This window comes from Octopus sinensis, linkage group LG5 (genome assembly GCF_006345805.1).
Source record: "Octopus sinensis linkage group LG5, ASM634580v1, whole genome shotgun sequence".
Classification (NCBI taxonomy): domain Eukaryota; kingdom Metazoa; phylum Mollusca; class Cephalopoda; order Octopoda; family Octopodidae; genus Octopus; species Octopus sinensis.
Window position 1 is genome coordinate 25208812 of NC_043001.1, and position 26680 is coordinate 25235491.

General features: G+C 35.0%; 1 protein-coding gene across 4 annotated transcripts in view; it reads left to right on the top strand.

The window, feature by feature from the left end:
* LOC115211631 (ubiquitin carboxyl-terminal hydrolase MINDY-1) overlaps positions 1 to 26680 on the top strand; it is a 218206-nt gene that overhangs the window by 28571 nt on the left and 162955 nt on the right. The gene's annotated exons all lie outside the window — the stretch shown is intronic.

Here is a 26680-nt window from a genome sequence, read left to right on the forward strand (position 1 = left end):
CACCTTTGCACCACTCGGGTACAACCCTCCAACCCATGGGTCTGTTTGGGTAGTCGATGCTGGGGAGGGTTTTACAAAGTCATAATGCAAATCCTACCTCAACCTCTTTTAGACACCTTTTATGACACCCAGAGGGAACAGCCCTTTTTATTTTTTTGACATGCTGGTCCCCACACAACACTATTTAACAGTTATGCAACTATTAACTACAGCTGTTAAATTTGGTTGTAGTGGTGTTAGTGAGTTATTTAGAGCTGGTTACTGCTGTTTAGTGACTCTACTGGTGTTCACTGCTTGCCAAAAGTTCAGATAAAATTAATATTAGCTTTTGTGCTTATGTTTTCTTACCTTTGCCACAGCCATAATTCTAATTTTGACTAATTATGATTTCAAAGTTGTCACCACCACCTAAGCATTTAGCTAATGTTTTCTTTTTCTTCTTACCTATTCTATTACTACAATAGTAGCCTGCTCATAAAATGTTGCTAATCTCATGCTCTTTCTATGCAGTTACTTCTGACTCACTTGTAGCCCCTCCTCTCATCATCAGTAAGGAGTCTACCACCCATCCTCAAGCCCTATACTAACCACTTTGCCCAGCCCTTTTTTCCTCGGAGTTTCACCCCTCTGGAATTCCTTTCTGCATGAGTTGTCATGGTGTTTTCCCCCTTCCTCCTTGCAACCATTCACTTCAAGTTCAAGAAGAATATTAACTGCATTGGCCTCACCTTGTCAGTCTCGGAAGGCCTGCAAAGTAACTGTATTGGAATTGACTACAGCTGTTTAGTAACTGCACTGGAGATGGCTACAGCTGTTTATTAACTGTCGAAGCTGACAACAGCCATGTTGGTGTTGGGTACAGATGTGTGGTTGCACTGATATTAGTTATAGGTGTTTATTTGTGCTGGCATTAGTTACAGCTGATCTCATACCACTTCTGCTATGACTATAGTTGTGTTTGAGTTATTTAGCATCTGTGCTCAGCCTTATGACAACTCCTCAGCAGATGTATTGAGGCTGTTCAAATCTGTTTCATTATGTTATTGAAGATCTAAAACCAATTATCTACCACATGTTCTTTATGAAAAATAATTGAATCATTCATTAGCAAGGACATATGATGTATAAACAAAAGTGAACATTTTCAAAAAGAAAATTTGAAATTTCTCTTGTAATGCTATTAATTATTGATAACTTCTAGCTTCATTTGACACATAAGGCTTGTAATTTGTTATTGATCTCTTTCGGTAGATAATTATCTTGTATTTGCATTTTATTGACTAAAATATTTTCAACAGCCAGATTCTAAATGATTTAAAATTTTTATTGAATTCTCTAAAATTAGAAAACCAGAGAAGAAACAAAATTTCTTTTTTTAAATGAGTGTTTTTGCTGTATGTAGTAAAGCTTTGAATGCAGTAGTCCCAAAAGTTTAAATATTTCTGAAAGTTTGAAATTTCATTTTTGAAAGAAAATGCAATAAAAATTTAATAAACTTTGAGCAGTTTCTTTGATTTTAGTGATTGGAAGAAGTCATAGAATTCACACTCTAAAGTTACATTCTTTGAATAGATAAATACAGTATTGGAAATTTCTATTTGTGATAGTTGTGTCTATAGAATTGCTTATATGTTTATTTGTGATAGTTTTCTATGGAATTGCTTGTCTATCTGACATGCTTTTCAAAAACAAAACGAGATTTGTTTCATTCAAAATTTTAACTTCAGCTAATATATTTGCAATAGAAGATCATTTTTATGTGTTTCTATACACGAAAGTCAAATTATGGCAATGTTTTATTAGTTTTCCAATAATAATTTTTAACAACTCATATCTGTTAATTAATGAGAAGTCCATTAATCTATTTAATCACTATGAAAATTTTGTGAACACTGAATTTTTTTTTTTTTTATGTATGTATGTATGTATGTATTTAGGTCAAATCATCTTCACAATACTCATCTTTTTCCAAACTAGACTAGCAGGAATTGAACTGTGTTGAAATCTAACAAAACACTTGTCAGTTTTATAGTGCTACTACTTACATCAGTAACCCAATACTACTACATGAAACCTACATACAGACAGATGGACTGGGTTATTGAGTTGCTGTGTTACTCTAAGTTGTCTTTAGATGGGTAAATCTTTGATTATATATTCAAGCCATGATCATCTCATATAATTCAGTGTATCCAACACTGCACTATCCAACATTTCCTTTCCTTTCGAAGACAGTAAGGTGATATTAGAGGGAGTCCCTCTTCAGCTCATGAGCTGTTTAGGCTTTTTGAATTGGTCATAGACAAGATAGTGCTTGTACCTTTCAGCTAGTAGTTTATATTCCTGTTTCATACTTGTGATATGTGCGGCTTTCAATGTCTGCCAGTATTATTTGGTAAATGACTTTCATTTGCTAAAATTAAAGCCAAGCCTCTTTTCTTAATTCTTTCTTTCACAATTTTTTTTCTGTAGTAAATTGATTTTATATTTGTTTTTTCATCCATTGTGATTTTTCAGAAAAATTTAGAAAACAAAATAGAACAAAGCCCTGAATACTTCTTTAAGAATAGAATAATCTTTTATTGTATGCTTGTTTTCATTCAGAAGCTAAAAAAACGTATGGTGTTCATTTGAATCTAGGTGATATTTATTAGACTCTTAAATTGTTTAAAATTGATTTCTAGATTTTTTTTTTTTTCAGTAAGTCAAATGTCTTCATGTCTACTCAGATTTGATTTTCATATTATTTTTGAGTCAGTATCTTAGTTTTGTTCTTAACCATTACTTTATTTGGGTTTTCTTTTAAAATACCAGAGGCCTTACAGGGAAGGAAACTACACTAGAACATTTTCCCCGGTAATCTCTGAACAGTTTCACACATGGTTTAAAGCTCATGTTTAGCTGCATATATCAGCAATTACATGTATCTAAAAGAGAACCCCCCTCTCTCTCTCTCTCTCTCTTTCTCCAATATTAACTACATTATCTTTTTAATACCTAGCCCAGTATAAAGCTGACTTGAAGCTTTTGTTAAGTAGGTTAAACTGCTATCTGGCAGTAACCTCAAAAAGTGTTTATAAAACACAAAATTATTAAGTTTGAAATTTTATTCCCAACCACAGGGTTTCAGGTTCAGTCCCACTGCATGGCACTTGGGCAAAATGTCTTCTATTATAGCTTCAAGCCAACTAAAACCTCTGCTAGCTAAAAACTAATAAAAACTTGTCATATATGTATCTATATGAGTGTGAATGCTTGTGTCACCTTGTTTTGACACCAACCCGAGATACTTTGCATTGGGATCAAACCTGGACCACATAGTTGTAATGCAGGATTCTTAACCATACAAACATACCTGTAGCCATATAACAAGACATTTTTTGTAGTGTTGGTATAAATCTCCCTTGGTTTTACCACGGAATCTTGCATACCATTACTCTTTTACTTGTTTCAGTCATTTGACTGTGGCCATGCTGGAGCACCGCCCTTAGTCGAGCAAATCGATCTCAGGACTTATTCTTTGTAAGCCTAGTACTTATTCTATTGGTCTCTTTTGCTGAACCGCTAAGTTACGGAGATATAAACACACCAGCATCGGTTGTTAAGCAATGTTGGGGGGGGGAGGACAAACACAAACACACAAATATATACACACATATATATATACATATATACGACGGGCCCCTTTTCAGTTTCTATCTACCAAATCCACTCACAAGGCTTTGGTCGGCCCTAGACTATAGTAGAAGACACTTGCCCAAGGTGTGACGCAGTGGGACTGAACCCGGAACCATGTGGTTGGTAAGCAAGCTACTTAGCACACAGGCACTCCATTATATAACATATTGCGTGTTCACTCATGGAAATAATATGAGAAACAAACTTTAAAAATAACAGCAAGACTTTCTTCCTCTGTTAAGTAATACAATGGACAAAATAAACACATCACAGATTCTGGTGGTTGTATAGTTCATTCATTGTTTGGATAATTCAACTCTGGCTGCCGTTGGTTACTCGTGCTTCATTATAATGGCAGGAAAATAACTTGTCTTGCCTTCATGAAAATTGCCCACCCCTCTGGCATAGATGTTTTGTTGAGCCTATATATAAACAGGTAGGCTCCAGCACAGATTCAGATTAGTTGTGTGAGAATGTATTATTCACAATGTGATTGGATCTTCAATCCATATCCTGTGCAATACTTGACCAATCAAAGCACAGAATTCAACCAATGTTCTAAACTCACATGATAGATAAGACAACCAATCATTACAAATTAACATGGTGAGCCTGTAAGAGACTAGTCAACTCCAATATGCTATAATAGAAATTGGTCTCACTACACATTAAAAGATAGATATCCTTCTTATGTAAACAGGAATAAAAATGGAACATTATTTAGGATATTGTTATATGTTTTCCTTGGTAGTCAAAACAGAATACATCTACAAGAAGAATATTTATTCAAAAATACTGGGGGGTTTTTTTTGTGGTGGGGGTGCTTATAGAAACTTTGGGTAACGTAATTGTTGTTTGTATGCTGAAGTTACTACTGCTGCTGCTTATAAAATAGGGATCAATTGACTTTGTTATAGCATTTTCCTTTTCTTTTCTTTTTTTATGGAAATATTTTACATCATTGTTCTTCACCCCCACCCACCCCACACACATTCACAAAACTGCCCACACATACTTGTGTATGGGATTATTATTGACCTATCACAAGAGCCATTAAGTCACCTTGCCCTGCTGTGCTACAGTATGTAGTCAGATTTTTCTGTGGCTTATTCTGTTATGATGTCAGTAAAACAAAAACAAATAAATAAAAAAAATCTTTGTTTTTGTGAGTATTGATTTTGGTTTTTCCAATTCCTATATCGGTCTCTTGATATTTCCATTTCTTCAGTAACTGAATATATATTTTAAAAAATCTTCTTAAAAATATAGTTTGGAGCATCTTAAAAGTTCAAACTTTTATTCAAAAAAATCCTTCAAACTTTAGTTCCAAATAACTAGCCAAATTTTTGTTTCAAACAACTGTACTAAACTGAACTCTATATTTTTTTTATTTTTGTTAGTTTCAGTCAGCGTACTGCTAAGTCATATTACCCCCCCCCCCAGTATTCATTCATATTGTTATTTTATTGACCCCTATTTGTTAAACATCTCAGTTACAAGGCAGAAGATGTCAGTATATACACAGCCTCACACACATCTCATCATCATTTAACGTCCATGTTCCATGCAGGCATAGGTTGAATGGTTTGGCAGGATTCAGTGAGCCCAAGAATAGCATCATACTCCAACATCTGCCTTGGCATTGTTTCTATGGCTTGATGCCTTTCCCAACACCAACCACTTTACAGTGTAGTGGTTACTTTTTTCATGCCATCACCACTTGTAAGGTCACCATACAGCTTGCAAGACTCTGAATCCTGAGTGGAGCGGCTTGTCAATTTTAAGCAAATAGATGAGAGGTTAAAGTATGAGGAAAGAGGGCAGAACAGGTTCTTTCTTGCAGAGGAGCTACATGGCTACTCATACTTAGAAGTGAGGGTAAGAATGATCACCTGGAATACACACACACACTGAGCTTTTGTTCAATTTTTATCTACATCATTCCACTTATAAGGTATTTGTCAATTCGAAACTGCAGTAGTTGACACTTTGCCCAAAGTCCCACTCAATGATCGAACTTAGAGCCAAGAATTGTCGAGTAAATGTCTTAATCACACAATTATACTGCTGCCTATTTCTAGTTATTATTTATAATAAATGATGATGAGTTGGCAGAATCATTACTCCGCTGGAAAAAATGCGTAGCAGTATTTCTTCCAGCTCTTTGAGTTGAGTTCAAACGCTGCTGAGGTCAACTTTTTTACCTTTCATCTGGCTTCTGTGCCGGTGGCACTTAAAAAGCACCATCCGATCGTGGCCATTTGCCAGCCTCGTCTGGCACCTGTGCTGGTGGCACGTAAAAAGCACCCGCTACACTCTCAGAGTGGTTGGTGTTAGGAAGGGCATCCAGCCGTAGAAACATTGCCAGATCAGACTGGGCCTGGTGCAGCCTTCTGGCTTCCCAGACCCCAGTTGAACCGTCCAACCCATGCCAGCATGGAAAGCGGACGCTAAACGATGATGAACGACTTTCAGGGTTGTTAGAATAAGTACTAGCTGAGCATTGCGGCCAATATAAACTAATTTATCTCTCCCCTCAAAATCGCTGGCTTTGTGCTGAAATTACAAATATTTATTATGGACCTGTTACATTGTACTCTACATTACAGAGTTTAACTTTTTAAAGTGTTTCATTCATTATTGAAATATTTTGCCTATTTATTATTGATGACCAAAGGTTAATGGAAAAATTGGCATGCTAATAGAAGTTGTTGTATATTACCAGAAGTGGTCTTAAACAAGTTTATTAGATTAACTGCAAGGAGAAGGTAGAGTGTAGAGGCTATTCACCATCTGATTGTGTATCACCTCTGGTAGAGCATTAACTACCAGTGGCAGCATGTGAAGCTTTCAATCCTGGGCCATCTCCTCTGACTGTTCCCACCTCTGTCTCTGCTTCCTGTTACTATCTTTTTTTAACTGCATGTATTTTTTTTTTCTTCCTGTTTTGGAGTTTATCAAGTTCAGGCAATGGAATATTTCTGTAGTGTGTATCCATTCCCGCTCCAGATCCTTTCTGGGGAATTTCTGTTCTCTGCTTATAGAATCTGGGCAGTGGATTTGGAGGAATTTTTTTGAGTCATCTGTTAGTGAATGACTGCACTTTCTAAGCAACAGCAGTGGTGGCAGCATTATCTCTGAAGCTTCTTGCCCCATACAACAATCACTTTAACTTGAAAGCTGAACAGCTTAATCATTGTGTAAGATTATATTTCTCTGAACCTGCAGATGTTATTGAGCTGTAAGAATATACTATCCCCCACCCACCCCTGCAATTCTTATCTTAATATATGTGTGTTTTGCCCTTTGTCAATAACTTCAATCTGTAAAACTCTTAATTTCCTGTGAAATCACATCTAGCATAAATGGGTTACTACTGGCTTCATTATTAGAGGGAATCTTGGATCAGCTTCCAATAAAATTTAGGTAGCATTTACTACATTACCATCAAGCTCTATAGGGGTTTATTATTGTACCTTTTGTGTATCCAAGTACATGAAGGTCATATGAAAATAATTTCAAACCAACAAAATTGAGTACAATGTCCACTGGGTTAAGCTCTTTTGCGTTTTTTTCTTATTTTTTGTGGTTTTCTTCTCTACAATTTGGCATTTATTTATTTATTTATTTATGTGCCCTTTTTCAAGCCTAGCCAGGCTCATGGGCCCGGTTTCCCGGTTTCTGTGATGTATGTGTTCCCCCCAGCTGGACAGGGCACCAGTCCATCGCAGCGCTACTCAAGAAACAGGAAGAGAGAGTGAGAGAAAGTTGTGGCGAAAGAGTACAACAGGGGTCACCACCACCCCTTGCTGGAGCCTCGTGGAGCTTTAGGTATTTTTGTTCAATAAACACATACAACGCCCGGTCTGGGAATCGAAACTGTGATCCTCCAACCGCGAGTCCGCTGCCCTAACCACTGGGCCATTGTGCCTCCACTTGTCATTTAATCTCCTTCAAAGTATTCCCCTTTGGAAGCCACACACTTAATCCAGTGCTGTTTCCATTGATGGAAGCATTCCTGAAACTCATTTTCAGGGATAATCAGCAGCTGCCTCATCAGTCACTTTGATTTCCTTGATATCCTGAAATCTTCTTCCTTTCAAGCATGATTTAATTTTTGGAAAGAGGAAAAGTTACAAGGGATGAGATCTAGGGAATACGGTGGCTGTTAGACCTGGGGAATGCTGTGCCTAGCCAAAAACTGCTGCACAAGCTGTGCTGAATAGGCAGGTGCATTATGGTGCAACTGCCACTTATCGGATGCATGCAATTGTGGCTTTTCTGATGAATAGCATTCTGCAAATACCACAAAACATCACAATAGTACTCCTTGTTTACTGTCTGACCAGCTGGAGCATACTCATGATGAATAATCCCCTTGTAGTCGAAGATAACAGTCAACAGTGTCTTCACATTGTTTCAACTCATTTGTGCTTTCTTTGGTCTCAGAGAGGTTGGGGTTTCCACTGGAAAGACTGAACCTTTGTTTCAGGGTCATAGCCATAGACCCATGATTCATCACCTGTTATGATCATTTTCAAAAAATTTCCATCCCTCTTGACACAGTCAAGGAGATCTTGTACAACTGTGACTCAAGTGTCTTTTTGATTAGCTGAAAGTAGTTTTGGCACAAACTTGGCAGACAGTTGTCTCATACCCAGATCTTCAGTGATAATGGTCTGAACTTGAACTGTAATCAATCTGCACATCATCTAATAACTCACAGACGGTGATTCGATGATTTTTCCCCTCACAGCTGCATTCACATCTGTGATGTTTTTCTCAGTTCTGCTGGTTGCAGGTCTCCCATCTTGGAAACGTCTGAACCACTTGTACACTTGTGTGCAGCTCATACACTCCTCTCCATATACTTTCTGTAACTTTGTGTAGGCCTCTGAGCAGATACCATGAAGCTTTGGGCAAAATTTGATTCAGATTCTCTGCTCAACTTTCTCTGTCATGGTCAATGTGATGATCACACACTACACACCTTCCTTCCAAGCACTGCTATAAGCAGCAGAAATGAGCTAGAATGTTAAAACTTAGTGCACATGCACAGCAGAGTTCAAAGTCAATCTTTGCCTAGTGGCTACACTCTGCGTGCTTTAGCTTTGTTACTATGGCAACAGTCCTGATACTTATTGATCAAACCTCATATTGCCCTAATTTCCTACTTCCAACAGGTCATCCTGAGAAGTAGCCAGTCTTTGTTTTTTGGGGTTTTTTTTTATTTTGTTTTTTACACTGTTCATTAAATGTTGATATGGTAAATGAAAATTTTAGTTTGTAATAATCTATATAAAATACAATTTGACTATTTGTGAACTGAGGTCATAACTGTGATTTATTACTTAATCTTGTTTACAGAGCGTGAAATTTTCTCTGGAGCTTTTAACTTCATAAGCTTCTATGATTAATTACTTGTTTCTTTGAATTAAGAGATCAAGTCACTTTGAGGTCATAAACTGAAGAGGATGGACTTGATAACCGAAACATTGTCTATGTCTTTCTGTGCTTCAAACTCATGACTCAGTGTTTTCGTTATCTATTCTCTGTTATTAGTTTCCTCATAGTCTGAATTATTTCTTAAACTATGCACCTACATCTAGAATGTTCATTTCTCACTTTAGTACAGAAAAATAGGATACTGTTAAGTTCTGTAGGTCAGCAATTGCATAGTAGATTTATTTGTGCTTTTCATGTTTTTTGCTTTATCAGAAAAAATATGTTGTGGAAATCCTTAGAGAAATGTAAACTGCTAATTGTCTCTGCTTCAACCTGTGCTGTTTGTTATGATTCACATTAACACCTTCATTGCTTTATCTATTGATAAGTTCTCTAGTTCTCTCTAGTACATTGTTTTGTAGCTTTTAATAGTAGTTCTACTGCAAATGTTATCTTCTCTTTCTCAGTTTGGTTTCAGAAACATGTAACTGGTACTATGCATTCAACATATGAGCTACTAATCTCATGGGGTCTTCCAGTTTTTCTGATTATAGCCTTAATCACTATTTCCTGGCTAATCTCTACATCAAATTCTTAGTTTCGTTCATCATGTGTTACTTCTTGACTACCATTATGGCCATGTTCTCTTTGTCATCTCATAAAAATCAGTTTGTTTGCTAAGTTGTAATGAACCACATCGATAGGTTTGGATGCTTTTTGTTTTTTAATATAGTTGTAATATTGTAACTAGTACTTGGAAACTCGGTGTGGTGCTGCTGCTGGTTTGCTTTCCCGGAAAGCAAGAATCATTGACAGTTTGTGTTTTGAGATTGCTGCATCCTATTATGTTTTAAGTATTGTTAGTGTTGCTTTAGTAGAGCTGAGTATTTAAAATAACAGTAACCACATATGAATAATTAGCAGGAAGAAGAACTGAGCTTACTTTTTGGGAAAAGATTGATACTATCTGGAATAAATACAATGAAGTGATTTGCTAGTTAATTTAATTAAAGGAGTGGTGGCCTTAATAGAATAATGGAGGAGGTGCAGTTTCTTAAAGAATTAGAAATTAGTGAGTACCAATGGAAAAAGTTTTACTAATCAGTAAAATTGCTTTTTCTTGAATTTGGTGAAGAATATGTGAAACTAAAGCAAGTGTAGGGTTGGAAGTAACACTCACTTAAGCCTCATATGGTAATTTTTTTTTTTTCTTTAAGTTTCAGCTCAGAGCTGTGGCCATGCTGATGCACTGCTGGTAATTGCAAATAAATTTCAAAAAATTAAGAAAATATTCAAGTTCCCAACTCATGTGATTACGTCATAATTACATCGTGGTTAGGAAAAATATTATTTTAATAATAATAATAATACTAATAATTATATTGAAACTATCTTAAGAGTAGCTATGAATCGTTAATGAAAATGTTGGCAGGAAACTATAGAACTCTTAGCTTTAATCATAATATTTTCTTTTGGTAAAATTACAATACATTCTTTGGTGTAAACTGGACTAACAGCTCTCACAGCAAAAATTAAATCCAGGTTAATTAATCATAGAAATATAAATCATTTAAAACATCCATATATTCATTACAAAAATGTAAGGAAGTAACCTCACAATCCACTACTTTCTTTTGCCAAAATTGTCATATAAAGCAAATAATTGCTCGCTAACTTATTCATTACTCTTGTTTATCATCATTATGTTTAGTGAAATGAGTGAATTATTTCTGCTATTTTATGAAATTCTTTCCAAATATAAAAAGAATGTTTGTTTCCATTAGCATAGTTCTTTATTTTGTAGACTATCAAACTATACCAGTTACATCATGGAAGAGACATTTTTTGCTGTTGTATTCACTTTATATTCTTTTTTTCTTGAGTTGTCAGAATTTTGGTCACACCTCTATGACCTGATCACTGACCCAGTTCCATTGTTGCTGTGGAAAATTAGCTACTCATGAGATTTTATAGCCTCTTTTACTCTTTTACTTGTTTCAGTCATTTGACTGTGGCTATGCTGGAGCACTGCCTTTAGTCGAGCAAATCGACCCCAGGACTTATTCTTTGGAAGCCTAGTACTTATTCTATTGGGCTCTTTTGCTGAACTGCTAAGTTATGGGGACGTAAACACATCACCATCGGTTGTCAAGCGATGTTGGGGTGACAAACACAGACACATAAACATATACACACACATACATATATACATATATATGACGGGCTTCTTTCAGTTTACGTCTACCAAACCCACTCACAAAGCTTTGGTCGGCCCGAGGCTATAGTAGAAGACACTTGCCCAAGGTGCCATACAGTGGGACTGAATCCGGAATCATGTGGTTGGTAAGCAAGCTACTTACCACACAGCCACTCCTCTGCCTATGAGCTTTTGTCTTTTTTTTTTTAATCTTCAGCATATAGATCTCAGTATAGTTATTTGATCATTTGACATGGACACCTATTAAAGAAGAATTGAACCTAAAAGTGACTAATAGCAGTTACTAAAAAATTTAATAAGTTTTATCATCATAGACATATTAGACAATGTCGCCCTAGATGCGTTGTACATAGAAAGAACAGAGGATAGTCTGGACATTCCTAGAATGTTCAATCATAGATCTGTTTAATCAGGGCTAAAGAACAACAAATTCTGAGAACCAAGTCACTGAGTTGGATTCTTCTTTGAGTCACCTTATCTGAAAACTCACCACTCTCAGTTCCCTTTTAATTTCATTGTTAACTCGCATTATGTAATCCTGGGGTATTTTTTCTCTTTCTGGTAGGCTTGTATCTCTGAGGACTATAAAAACTTGCCAGTAACTAATTTTCAACAGTTCCAGTAGAACTATGTCAGTGACCAGGCTTCAGAGATACAAGAAACATTTTGATGTCACACGGAATAAACAAAAGATGAATTATAACAGTGTTTGTATGATCTTAAATGACTAAAATGGTAATTCCATGATGTAAGTGCTTCAGTTTTCACTCAGTCTCAGATCAAGTAACTCATCAGTTACAAATATAAAATGCTAAAAACTAGTTACAAACAAATTTATTTCCTGGTTTAATAATGTAATTCAGAAAAACAAAAAAAAAAGAAAGAAAGATGTTTATGTATAAATGAGAATTTGATTCATTTTGAGCCAGAGAAAGATTACTTGAACTGCAATATTCACTTTCAGTTAAGAAAATATTTTAATAAAAAAAGTATGCAGTTCCTTTAAGAGACTATAGTTGCTTTACCATCTACCAAGAGAAAATATAAGTATTTTTGCAGATGTGTTGGATATTCTGTTTGTAATATCTTTGATCTAAAGTTGGCAAACCTAATAATCTAAGAATTTTATGTGATTTTGAAATTAACTAAACATGTAACCAAATATTTTTTGAATTTTGATTTTTTTTTCTTCTCTAATTGGAAGATATTTCTGATTTGGCCAATAAAATTAAAGCTTCAAATGCAGGATATTTATAATTAATGTTTAACATGTCTAGTATTTACAGATTAATGCAGCTTCATATAAATATATAACTTTATTTTTTCTTTATAAGACCAATTATGTAGAAGGTGTATAGATTGAATCTGCTTCACTATATTTGCAGTTCTTGAGTCCAGAGTTAAAAAGTAGTATTGATCCTGGAAGGATTTGAATTCAGAATTATTAAAGGGTAAAACAGAATACTTTAAGGTATTCAATTCAACACTACTGTTAAATTCTCACTGAAGCAGTGAGAATTAACAGATTAAATTGCGTTTTAAGACTATATTATGTTGTAAGCATTATCTTAATGCATCATTATTAGATCATTATTCTAACCATCATTATCCCTAAATTGCCATTTTAGTTTCTACAATCACACCTTTGCCCACCTCAGATCATATTACTTTCTAATTATTCCCATGCTACCACAACTCATTATCATTATGTAATTTTCAGCTACCCCAGACAGCCTTTTTAATCATAATATGCTCTACAAACTCGTGTACCCGTAATTAATCTTCAGAGTGCTTCCTAAAACTTCATATAGCTGTAATGATCATGCTAATTTATATTGTTACATTTACCCTTCAGTCATCATGCTTTTTAAAAAGCCACATTTATTCCAAAACTATCATAACATTTACTGCAATTACATTTACCCCTAGTCCTATTCTATTGCCATATTTATATAGGAAAATCATTGACTTAAAATTTGATACAAGGAGAATGGAATTTACTATTTGTAAAAAGAAAACATATGAAAATGAATTCATCTTAATTTTATTTAACAGAAATTTCTTTATCTAATAATAGGTCTTAAAATTTAAAAAAAAATCAAGCCACAATAGAAAATTATTCTATAGCAGTTTGAAAAGGGAAGAAAATCAATAACTTAAGAATGGAAAAACTACATCAATGAAGTTTTGTATAATGTCTTGAAAACTACAAATCTTATTATAAATGTCACATATTCACATTAATAAGGAAGCTGTAATGATTGTTATTACTTTATGCAAAAATGCTTTGAGATGCTGTTGTCCTAAACAAAAAAGCCCAGTTGCTTGCAACTAATCATCCTTTCCAATTTTCTTCTGTGAGTCGGTATGACAAAAGTCTTCACTATTTGTGCAAACAATTTTTTAAAAGTGATTATACATATGTATCTATCTGTCGTCAGAGCAAGATCAAGACACTTTGTGCGTAGTAAAGTCACAGCTTTCAATAGATAGGTATTGTGACCTATAATTAATTCAATGTATCTGCAATTCATTTGGCTTTTTCTGACAAACCAACGGATCTTTTCGGTTTGAACGGCAGTTTTTTCTAGCAGTGTCATAGAAATTGTCACCCATAATTATGACCCTAGTATCGATCTATTGCATTTCAATCTGGGTTAGGGTTAGGGGAAGGGTATCTTTTTTTTCTTCACAAATGTAAATAAACCCAATCTGTTTCTTAAACGAGGGACATATTCATACGGCACAGAATGTTTTCACCTCAATAGACATCATTGATTGGTTGAAATTGCAGAAATTGAAGAAAAAAAACAACAAATATCTTACAAACTATAGAATTTTCTCAATAAAGCCAAGAGAAAAAGATGTTTTATAAACACATTCCACCAGTATACAAAGTTTAAAAGTATGTAGTTACGTGGAAATTATTTTAAAAAACTGCCGTTCAAACCGAAAAGATCCACCAACATAATACACAGCATTGAGAATATATGAAATGAAGTCACATTCAGGTATAGAACATATTGAACGTATTCATTACCAGGAATATGAGTTTTTGTGATAGTAATGCTGAACATAGAAAAAGAATTGAGAATGTTTGATGGGTACTGGATAATATAAAAATGTTCTGGACTGTAGTTGCTTATTGTAGATGCTCCCCCACCCTGCAAAAAGTGGGTTGATGTGAACGGACAAAAGAATTGACAAATGATTACTGAAGAGCTGTTATTTATACTACAGATCTCTTCCATGATGGGGAAAAAACAGTGAATGTATAATCAATTATAGTAGTATAGCTCTTTCTGTTTTTTTCAAGAATAGATTATTAATTCACCACTTTTTTTGTACAAATCACATTGTTTGATACAAGCTTCCAAACTAGTGTGTATTTCAATAGATTGTATTATCAATTTTCATTTTACATGTAATATTCTCCATGTAGACAAGATTATTAGAGAGATATTTTATTACAACTGTTGCCATATGGAAATGAAATAGCATAAAATTTATCAGTGAGAGAACAAAACCCCAACTTTTCAAATTCAGTGTATATTTGGTCCACATGTAGGTTGGCAAAACTTAATGACCAAATCAATAAAAAAAAAAAAAAAAAACTGAGAGAAAGCTGTTTAGTTTTCAAGAAATATTTACAAAAGTTGTCACAGATCCAACAACAAAACTTCATTAACAATGCTGAAGTACTAGAAAGCTGATTCATAGTTTGTCGCTAATGCTATGAAGAAACTGTTTAGTATCATGGTTTGTATTGAGAGTGCCAGAGTCCAGAATTTCTTTTCTTTTCAAGAGGTGCACTTGGTGCTATTAAAATACCCAAGTTTTTGAAGACATAAGGAATCTTTGAAAAGTTGCTGGTCTTGTTAATATTTGAATAGAATAAGGCAGCGAGCTGGCAGAAACATTAGCATGTTGGGCGAAATGCGTAGCCATATTTCGTCTGCCGTTACATTCTGAATTCAAATTCCGCCGAGGTCAACTTTGCCTTTCATCCTTTCAGGGTCGATTAAATAAAGTACCAGTTACGCACTGGGGTTGATATAATCGACTTAATCCGTTTGTCCGTGTTTGTCCTCTCTGCGTTTAGCCCCTTGTGGGTAGTAAAGAAATAGGTATTTCATCTTTGTATTCTGAGTTTAAATTCCGCCAAGGTCAACTTTGCCTTTCATCCTCTCTGAGTTGATAAATTAAGTACCAGTTATGTACTGGGGCCAATCGATTAGATTGGCCCCCTCCCCAAAAATTTTGGGCTTTGTGCCTAGAGTAGAAAAGAATATTTGGATAGAATATATACTAACACAAAAAGAAGAAAACAGCAGGGAATTGTCTACTCTGTATTATGCAGTAAAGTTACAGGTGGAGTCAATCAGTCACAGACAACCCCATAACCATCATATGCTCAAATTTGTTCTTAACTGCAACCATAATTGAATGTATCAACACTATTGTCATGATTTTTGTATCATCGATCCAACCTAATTTTGTTGACTGTTGAATAAAAGATAGTCACCTACTGAAAGTAAGTTATGCCAGCAAACTAGAACAGAGAAATTTTAATAAAGCTGAAGTTATTATTTCATTGGATAAAAAAAAAAATTGCTGATAGCACAGGATTACATGTTTGAGTATATAATGAAAATCAAACCATGAAGAGATTCTTTGAAATGGTTTCTAGTTGCCATGTGTAAAATGGTAAAATATAGTTTCTGTGATAGTTAAAGCTTACTGTAATAGTAATGAATACAGATAAAATTGTTGTTGCAAAACATGTTAAAAAGAATCTGGAATTCAGAATTTGTTCATTTCTTAATGAAGATTCTTAACAGCATCTTTGATATTTTTTTTTCATAAGTTCAATGCATGCAATATTAAGATAGTTTTTTAAAAAGTATTACCCATGCATGCAACATAAAAACTCTTTCCATTTATTGCATTACTTAGCTGGTTTTTCTTGGTTTATAACAAAAGAGAAAGAGGATATATTTGCATTGAAAAGGTAACTTTTTTTGTCTTTTTCTCCTTTTTTTTTTAGATAGCATTAATACATTTATTTCTAAAGTCATCATCTGAAACATCTGTCCTCCCTGATCCAAAATTGAATTTTTTTCCTTTCAAGAATTGTGTAGTTAAATTAGCATAATATTTTCTCCCAAAATCATTTTTGTAAATAAAAAATAAAATGAATTTATGTCGTTAAGCTTCATTATGTTTTATCTTCCTAATATTGAAGCTGCTTTTTATGTTTACCCACTTCAAACTCTTGGAATGCAATAAATTGGTATTTAATGATTTTCCTTTTGCTATGAATACAACGTCATTTAATATCATAGGATGCTCTCAGAGCTAGATGTCTGTGGAAATTGCTCTACTGTAGACTTCATAGTTGCCTTTACAGTACCTATAATTCAGAATGAATTCAAGGTTTAGAGAGAGACTTGAAATAACATTGCAATACACAATATGTTAATTAGCAGCCTTGTCAAGCCTTTAGAAAAAGGATGGCAAATCAATGCTGGATACTATCTAAACATTACAACCTGTCAGTATACAAATATTACTGGCACTATTGTGGCTTAATAAAGACCTTGTTCTTCAAGTGGTCAAAACATGAGTATTATTACCACCACCAAGCTGGCTTCTATGAAGAGTTGCTCTCTGTTTCATTATTCAGGAGCTGTTAGGAGCTAGTACATTGAATTCATAAAACTGAGTTTAACTAAAAATCAGGTTATCTAATAATTGTTTTCTACAAATAAAATTAAAGTTATCATCATCATTATCATCATCGTTTAACGTCCGCTTTCCATGCTAGCATGGGTTGGACGATTTTGACTGAGGGCTGACGAACCAGATGTCTGCACCAGGCTCCAATCTTGATTTGGCAGAGTTTCTACAGCTGGATGCCCTTCCTAACGCCAACCACTCCAAGAGTATAGTGGGTGCCTTTTACGTGCCACCAGCACAAATTTTATATCTATTTTTGAAATGGAATTTAAGCTAACCTACTTTAGAGCTAAATGCAATATGCATTAAAAATAATAAAAGTTCCTATAATTAGAATTTCTTCTCATTAGAACTACTAGTAATATTTGTTAATGACCTTTTGCTACAAACTACTTTATGTTAGTAACTATTTAAATACAGGCTTCTTCCAAGACACCAATTCTAAAAGGAGATAACATAAATTAATTCAGTGTGTGTTTTAATGGAAACTCACAAAAATACTTTTGCTCCTTTTAAACTTCAAATGATGTATGACTTCATTTTGTGACTTTATACAAAAGCTCAATTTTGATGTCTTTAATTCCAGTGGTTGATTATTTTAAAAACCCTTCAACAACCATTTATTTTAAAATCTGATTTAGAAACTTGATTTGAGTGAGTAACCATTAAGTAATTAGCGTCAAGAAAAATACCTAGCAGCATGTGTTCTGGCTTTTTACAATCTAACTTCAAGTCTTGTCTTGGTTATCCTCTCAGGGTCAATAAAATCAAGAACTGGACTTGATGATATCAGCTACCCTACCCTTAAAAATGTCTGGCTTTGTGTCTAAATTAGAAACAATTATTGCTGTGGTCAATGAAAAAGTCTGAAATTGGAGGCTTAACCCTTTCATTACCAACCCAGCTGAAACCGGCTCTGGCTCTGAATACAAATGTCTTGTTTTCATAAGTTTTGAATTAAAATCTTCCACCAAACCTTAGTCAATTTATGTTCCTAACACTAGCTGAATGATGACTAAATTATTTTACTAAATTCTTTGTTATATTTAAAGTAATCGAAAGAAACACTGGGCATCTCAAAATAAATACAGTAACAAAAGGGTTAAACTATGTAATTTAGACCTTACTATTTTGAGTTCAGATCACATGAGTGTTGTCTGATCTTTCCTATTTTAATGGTTAATAATGTTGGTAGTAATCGGGAAACATTAATTGTGCTTTTCCCTTATAAAATATTGATATGTCTCTTTTTTTTTTTTTTCTAAAGAAGAAATAAGTATCAGTTTATGTAGCATCTTCAACAAGTATTTCTTTGGAATTCTATGTAAGCTTATTTTATTTTTATAGCCTTTCCAAGTCTTAACAGACTTGGGGAGGGTATATGGTCAGCCACAGTCATGAAATACAGAACAAGATGTAGGGTTTTGCACCACCTGTCTTATGATGCCCTACCTGTCTTACTGATACCCTATGAGAATTAATAGTGCTACTACCAGGAGAGAGACAGGGACAATAGTGTTTTGAAAGTCTGCAATATGAAACCATATACTGGGCAAAACACCTTGTATTAGATCTTAATGTATCACACTTCTTATATTTTAATAAAGAAAATATAATTTCCATTTTATTTTAAAAATTTAATATCCAATTTTCTATACTGGCATTAATTAGAGAAGTCTGCAATAAAATGCCTTCATTTTGTATCATCTTATATTAGTTACTATCCTCAGTTCCAAAGTAGCTCTTTTTCAAATCTATATTAGTTATTCTTCACCTTTCCTTATAAACTCAAAGCAGTTTTTTCACCAGTCATTTTCAAAATGGACAGTTGTCTTCTATTTTTTTTTCCATACACTCATCAGTGTTTTTGCTGTCCAGTTGCTCCTTCAACTCACTTGCACAAAACCTTTTTCACAAGTTTTCACTGCACATCAGAAAGACCAAATTCAACTTATTACTGTGGTTGTTGCAGATCCTTTGCATTGCTGACTATCCAGGTTTAAGAGCCCTTAACATTCAGATTTCTTTGTCAAATATAATACCTATTTATTCAAAGGTTTCAATAGTGTACTTGTGTATTTTTAGAATGACATCGTAGGATAGGTGTGAAAGGTTGGATATGGTTAGTTTTAACATAAAACAGGTAGAATATACTTAGGCCAGATACGACCATATTAAATGCTAAAGGGTTAACTATATAACAGCACCACTGGTTTTATACCCCCCTTCATATAGCTTACTAGCTTACCATTCCACATTGAGAGAGAAAATTTTGAAATTCTCTATATATTTTCTCGATTATTTGAGACTCATTCTATTAATACTCACTTCAGTATTGTAATTCTCTAAAATACCGACAAAATTACTACTCCTTGAAATATTTTTAAAGATCAAATTAACAATGTTTAATACTTACTAGGTGTAAACTTTCCTGAAGCTCTTTCTTTTCATTAAATGATATACCACTCTACATAGGTTTCTAAGCATTGATAGTGTTGATTCAGTTAATGAATGTTAGTGATAAACATTGTATTTTTATTTTATTTCATTTTATTTATTTATTTTTTTTATTTAGCTTCTCATAATAGATAAACTGAAGTACAATGTTTGTGTAAATAGGGGAAAGTCTCTACATAGTTGCTCAACCTGCTAGAAGTAGCAGCCAAATTCCTCTCCTACCATACTCCCTACAAGAACATATTGGAGAATTTACTCCTGGATGCATTGTTTGCAAATAAGTTGGGACGGTCATGGTTGGAATGCTTTGATTATATATAGGTTTGCTTCATCAAAGCTGACCTGAAACTAAACAAAGAACTAAGATTTTAATTGACTACTCTAAAGACCTAGTTCCATAAAACAGGATCATGTGACGAAGGAACTGAAGCAGGTCAAGAGCTTGCTAAAGCTTAGTTCTTCATTATGTGAATATAATGAATTAGAATTGTACAACAGCAGGTGAGGGAAATCTGTTGCAAAGTAGCAATAGCAACAACTAACTGGCAACTATATTTTGCTTATGTGCTTCATGAAAAAAAGGATTGTAAATAACTGGCTTTTATTTTTTTCCTATTTTTTTTGTCTTTTTGTATAAATACACTTTCAAATTATATATTTGTTTTTTTTTGTTTGTTTGTTTGTTTTTTGTTTTTTTTAATGCTAAACCTTCACTACTCTGATTGTACTTATTCAAAATGGTGATTGTACATTTATTCAGTTGATATGATTTGAATGTAGTCAGGCAAGTGTAACTCCTGCAAGCATTGGAAAACAGAAGAGATTTTTTACATGAATTCATGATCATGATGATTATAATTTTATTTTATTTCATTTTATTTCTTTTTCTTTTTCTTTTTTTTTTTTTTAAGTAAAAGAATGTCATACTGAAGTGCTTGCTGCTTCAAGTATCTGTTAAAAACTGCACATGACTATTTACAAATCTTACAGTACTTATATCGGTAGTTTATTTTTGTTTACTATTAAGAAAAATAAACTAATAATTCTTAAGATATTTATATTTTACTGATACTGAAATTTAATACATAAATATATTTTATGCTTCACTAAGTAGCTTTTCTCTTTCACCTCTCTCTTTCTCTCGGGTTTAGATTAAGTCAGTGTTTGTAAATATGTATGTTTGTGTGTGGGTGTATAAATGTTTATGAGTGTATGTTAATATGTATGTGTCTGTGCAAAAGAAGCAGACATATTTATTTTTTCTAATAAAATCCATAGCATTACAATATTTTGAGCTTGAACTACTTATTCATGATGGGACAGGAGAGTAAGGAGTTGAAAGAAGTCTCAAATACATTTTGGTTAGGGTTGGTCATGTTACAACATTTCAGATATGTAGATTTGTCAATCAAGGGTCTGTCTGAACATCTCCATTGATCAGAATATGTTGAGGTACATATACTCATATATATCATCAGCATCTTCATTTTAGGTTTGTTTTCCATGCTAACACAGGTTGGACAGTTTGACAGGGGCTGGTAAGCCAGGGACCATGCCAAGCTCCAGGCATCTGTTTTGGCATGGTTTCTCCAGCTGGATGCCCTTTCTAACACCAACCACTTTACAAAGTGTCCTGGGTTCTTCTCTAGGGATAGCTGTGTATCTACTCTACAGTAAGACACCTGTTACTGTCCCCACCTCTCATCACTTAGCGTAAAGTCTTCTCCCTCAATGTTACACTCACTCAGTTGAAGGGGTCTTGTCTTGCAAGTTATTGGTGACCTCATTAGCACCAATGCTAATATAAAAAAGCATTATGAGGATTATCCAGCTGTAGAAACCATGCAAAAGCAGGCATTAGAACTTGGTGCAGTCTTCTGGTTCCTGTTGAACTGTTCAATGCATACCAGCTTGGATAATGAACACTAATTAGATGGTAATGATGCCTTACATCCAGAAAAATGCTGCCAATCTGATGGAAATAAAGTCTCTCACAGACATACTTGCTGTCTTCTTTCTCTGCCTTTTTTTTGCTGCTATTATAATGGCCTCAGCTCCTTGGTGTTGGCTAGGTTCATGCCACCTCTTCTCAATATTCCTCTCCCGTTCATCTCTTCTCTTTGAATTGCCATTTTGTCCATCCTCTAAGCCTCACATTAATCACTACAACCAGAACTTCTGCCATCTAGAATTCATTCCCTACTCATATCTTTCCCATTGATGATAATTTGCAAAGGTTTGAGTGGAGCATTTAACGACATCGATCTCATGGTCTAGGTGTGCCAAAAAACATGCAAACTACATCCCTTCCTTCAGATCCAGCAAGTAATATATATATATATATATGTCACAATATATGGATTCAAGTAATCCAGTAGTACTACTCATAAAAAAGCTCCTTAGTTTGTCATTATACAAACCATTTAGAGTATATAATAATATACATGAGAAAAGAATTAGGAGAATATAAAGGTATAAACAATGGAGAAATATTATGATGAACTTTATTTGTTAAACAAAGTTCATATTTCTCCGTCGTTTATATCGTTACACACACACACACGCACACACACACACACACACACACACACACCTTCTGTGCCATCAGAAAGGGTAATCCAGTTGTAAAAAAAATACCCTCCAAAAGTCCCATTCAACTTATGCCACCATCGAAATTTTGAAAAACAATGATGATGATGTTTTATACATATAATATGTATAAGGTTCCTCTCAAAATTCAGTACTAAGACATAAATTTTGTTTTTACATTTTACTCGCTATAATATGACTAATTTTATATGTCAGCTTCTCTCCTTGTATTGGCTGTGAATAAAACGATTATTATTTCTTAATCACCATGTCTTAATTACAATAGCTACAGTATTTAAGACATGGGATTAGGCTCAATGAACTTAAAAAGAAAAAGTCCCTAACATAAATTTAACTAATTGGATACTTGGAAATTTGAGATTAAAATTCTGTCCATTTTTCAAAATGAGGTATTTAATATAATTTAGTGTAATCTTACCCGCTAGAGTGCCTGAGTCATCGATAATGACAAAATTAGTGTTGAAAATGTAACCTGATGAAAGTTGATAATTAGAGGATGAGGAAGTATATAAAAATTCCAAAATAACAGGAAAATAAGAAAATTATATTTATCACTCCCAAAATGTTTAAACATGTATGCTTCAATGCTGAATTTCGTGAACAACAATATTTCTTGTGTAGATAAGAGGAAGCATTAGCACTTCTTGACCTTATGAATTTTCAATCTGTACTTCCAAAGTGTTCTTTAACCCTAACCCTAATCTAGATCAGGGCATTTCACCACATAGACTACTGATACTGTGGTAGACGATATGCTAATGTAGCATTGAAATTTCTTGCAATGCTAGGAAAATCATCAGAATCAATGAACATTAAAACCTTTCTCGACCACATGGTTCTGGGTTCAGTCATACTGTGTGACACCTTGGGTAAGTGTCTTCTGCTGTAGCCCCAGCCTAACCAATGCCTTGTTAGTGGAACTGGTTGATGGAAATTGTAAGAAGACCATCATGTATATATATATATATATATATATATATATAGTTAATTCAAACTTGAACAAAGAGAAAACACAACAACGCGAGGACGTGGAACAAGTATAGTGTTATTGGATGCTCAGGAAAGGAAAGATATATATATATATCTGTGTGTATCATTGTGTCCATGTTTGTCCTCCACCACTGCTTGATAACAGGTGTTGGTGTGCTTACATCCACATAAGTTAGTGGTTCGGCAGAAGAAACTGATAGAATAAGTACCAGGTTTTTAAAACAAAAGTACCAAGGTCAATTTGTTCAGCTAAGTTTCTTCAAAGCAGTGCCCCAGTATGGTCACTAATGACTGAAACAAGTAAAGGATAAAATATTAGAATCATTAGCTAAGTGTTAAGAAAGCAGAATGAACTTTCAAATACAAAAGACAAACAGAACAACAAAATAGAGACACTGCTGCAGTAAAAAAGTAGAAATGCTGTTGGATAATTTAGAAAACTTCAGACTGTTTCTTTGAACATCATGAGACTTCATCATCATCATCATCATTTAACATCCACTTTCCGTGCTGGCATAGGTTGGACGGTTTGACTGAGGACTAGCAAGCCAGGAGGTTGCACCAGGCTCCAATCTGATCTGACAAAGTTTCTACAGCTGGATGCCCTTCCTAATGCCAACCACTCCAAGAGTGTAGTGGGTGCTTTTTATGTGCCACCGGCACAGGGGCCAGTCAGATGGCACTGGCATCAACCACACTCGAATGTTGCTTTTCATGTACCACTGGCATGGGAGCCAGTCAGACAGCACTAGCATCAACCACACTTGAATGTTGCTTTTCATGTACCACTGGCATGGGAGCCAGTCAGACAGCACTGGCATCAACCACACTCAAATGGTGCTTTTTATGTACCACCAGCTCTGGTGCCAGTCAGGTGGCTCTGGCATCAGCCATGATTACAATTTTGCTTGATTTATCAGGTCTTTTCAAGCACTGCATATTACCTGACAATTGAAGGGTACTTTTAAACAGGCCAGTTATGCAACATTGCCTTCAACCACAGCTACGATCTTACTAGACTTGCCGGGTTTTCTCAATTGCAGCATATCTCCAAAGGTCTTGGTCACTTGTCATTGCTTCTGTAAGGGCCCAATGTTCAAAGGTCATGCTTCACTACCTCATCCCATGTCTTCCTAGATCTACCTCTTCCACAGGTTCTTTCCACTATTAGGGTGTGACACCTCTTCACACAGCTTTCCTCATCCATGCGCTATATATATGACTATACCAGTGCAGTCGTTTCTCTTGCAACCACATCTGATGCTTCTTATGTCCAACTTTTCTCTCAGGTCACTTACACCCTGTTGTATATGCACACTGACATTACACATCCAGCGGAGCATACTAGCTTCATTTCTTTCAAGCCTATACATGTCCACAGCAGTCACAGCCCATGTTTCACTGCCATGTAGCATGGCTGTTCGCACACATGCATCATACTGTCTACCTTTCACTCTGAGCGAGAGGCCCTTTGTTACCAGCTGAGGTAGGAGCTCCTTGAACTTTGCTCAGGCTATTCTTATTCTAGCCGCTACACTCTCAGAGCATCCACTCCCGCTACTGATTTGGTCATCTAGGTAACAGAAGCTATCAACTACTTCTAGTTTTTCCTCCTGGCATGTGAAGGAATCTAATTTCTGTACATCTTTGCTGTTTATTACCACTGTGCATCTGTCACACACAAAAACTATCTTCCCAGTTAACCTTCCTTTGATATTGCTGTACCTTTTATGTGTCCATAGCTTACACTGAGTACATCTTATGGAGATTCTACCTACGTCTTTTCTGATCGAGCAGTATAGGTGGTGAGGGTGGGATGGACAGGCGCACCGCTAACTGCAAAGCACTGTGTCAGCCCTATTCCCTAGCAGTAGCCAATGTGGCGTAACCTCAAACAAAGCTAGCTACTAATTAACAATCAAATACAAAAAATAAACAATAGGTGCAGGAGTGGATGTGTGGTATGTAGCTTGCTTACCAACCACATGGTTCCAGATTCAGTCCTACTGCATGGCACCTTGGGAAAGTGTCTTCTACTATAGTTTTGAGCCGACCAAAGCCTTGTGAGTGGATTTGGTAGACGGAAACTGAAAGAAGCCCGTTGTATATATGTATATATATATGTATATATGTTTGTGTCTGTGTTTGTCCCCCCAACATCGCTTGACAACCGATGCTGGTGTGTTTACGTCCCCGTAACTTAGTGGTTCAGCAAAAGAGACCGACAGAATAAGTACTAGGCTTACAAAGAATAAGTCCTGGGGTCGATTTGCTCCAGCATGGCCGCAGTCAAATGACTGAAACGAGTAAAAGAAAGAATGACTCCAGCTCATGTGAAATGATTTAGAAAATCTTATGAAGTGGAACAAATTCAACAGGTTCAAACACTCAAGTATCACTCATAAAAAAAGTATATATACAGTGACATGGAGTGCATTTTATATATATATATATAGAGAGAGAGATTGATTGATTTGCTCATTGAAAACATGGGACATTTAATTATGTATGTTTATGTTTGTTTGATAATTAGATATTTATTATGCCTTTTTCTTTTAGATGTTATAAATAACTTTTTGTTTCTTTAACATTGCTTAATTCCTATAGTTGATCTCACTATTACTATATAAGCCACTTGCATCCTGTTATAGTTTATATTAACATACAGCAGTTGAGATTCAGTGCGCTTTTTTTCTTTTAGTTAGGATATTGATAGTCATCATCATCGTTTAACATCCACTTTCCATGCTAGCATGGGTTGGACAATTTGACTGAGGTTTGACGAACCAGATGGTTGCACCAGGCTCCAATCTGATCTAGCAGAGTTTCTACAGCTGGATGCCCTTCCTAACGCCAACCACTTCAAGAGTGTAGTGGGTGCTTTTACGTGCCACCAGCACAAGGGCCAGTCTGGCAGTACTGGCAACGGCCAGGTTTGTCCTGTTTTTCTTAGTCCCATGTCTGGTTTAGCCCATTATTCAGGCAAACTTTTATTTTTATTGGATTGAATAAGGAACATTACTCATGGCCTTCACATGCCCTGTAAACAGGTAAGACTGATACAGTTAGACTGTTTTTGGATAGTTGCAAGCCAGTGGCTGCATAAAAAACATAGATAGGGAAGGTATTCCAGGGAGGTTGACATTCTGGAGGAGAATTAGTGGTTAGAAAAATTGGATACAACATGGATAATGAAAGGAGGAGAAACAAATGAGTCAGGAGTGTTGGAAAGATATGAGAGCAGCCAGTTCTGTGGAGCAGAGGCCACTTTAATAGAGAAAAAAAGAGAAATGTAAGAAGGATGGAAGGAGGGAGAAAGCCAGCAGCATTTCTGTTGACCTGATGTTTCTAAGTAAACCATGCCAATTAGTCAGTTTCTTTAGATATAGCCTAATGTATGTATAACAATACCCTAATAAGGAAGCAGTACTGTGTGTCATGAACTTTGTAGTAGGTTGGTAATTGTTGTTGAGAGCTGAAGTATTTTCTCATCTCAAACAGAGAAGTCCATCCTTGTTGAGGATCTATGTTGGCCTGTGTTAG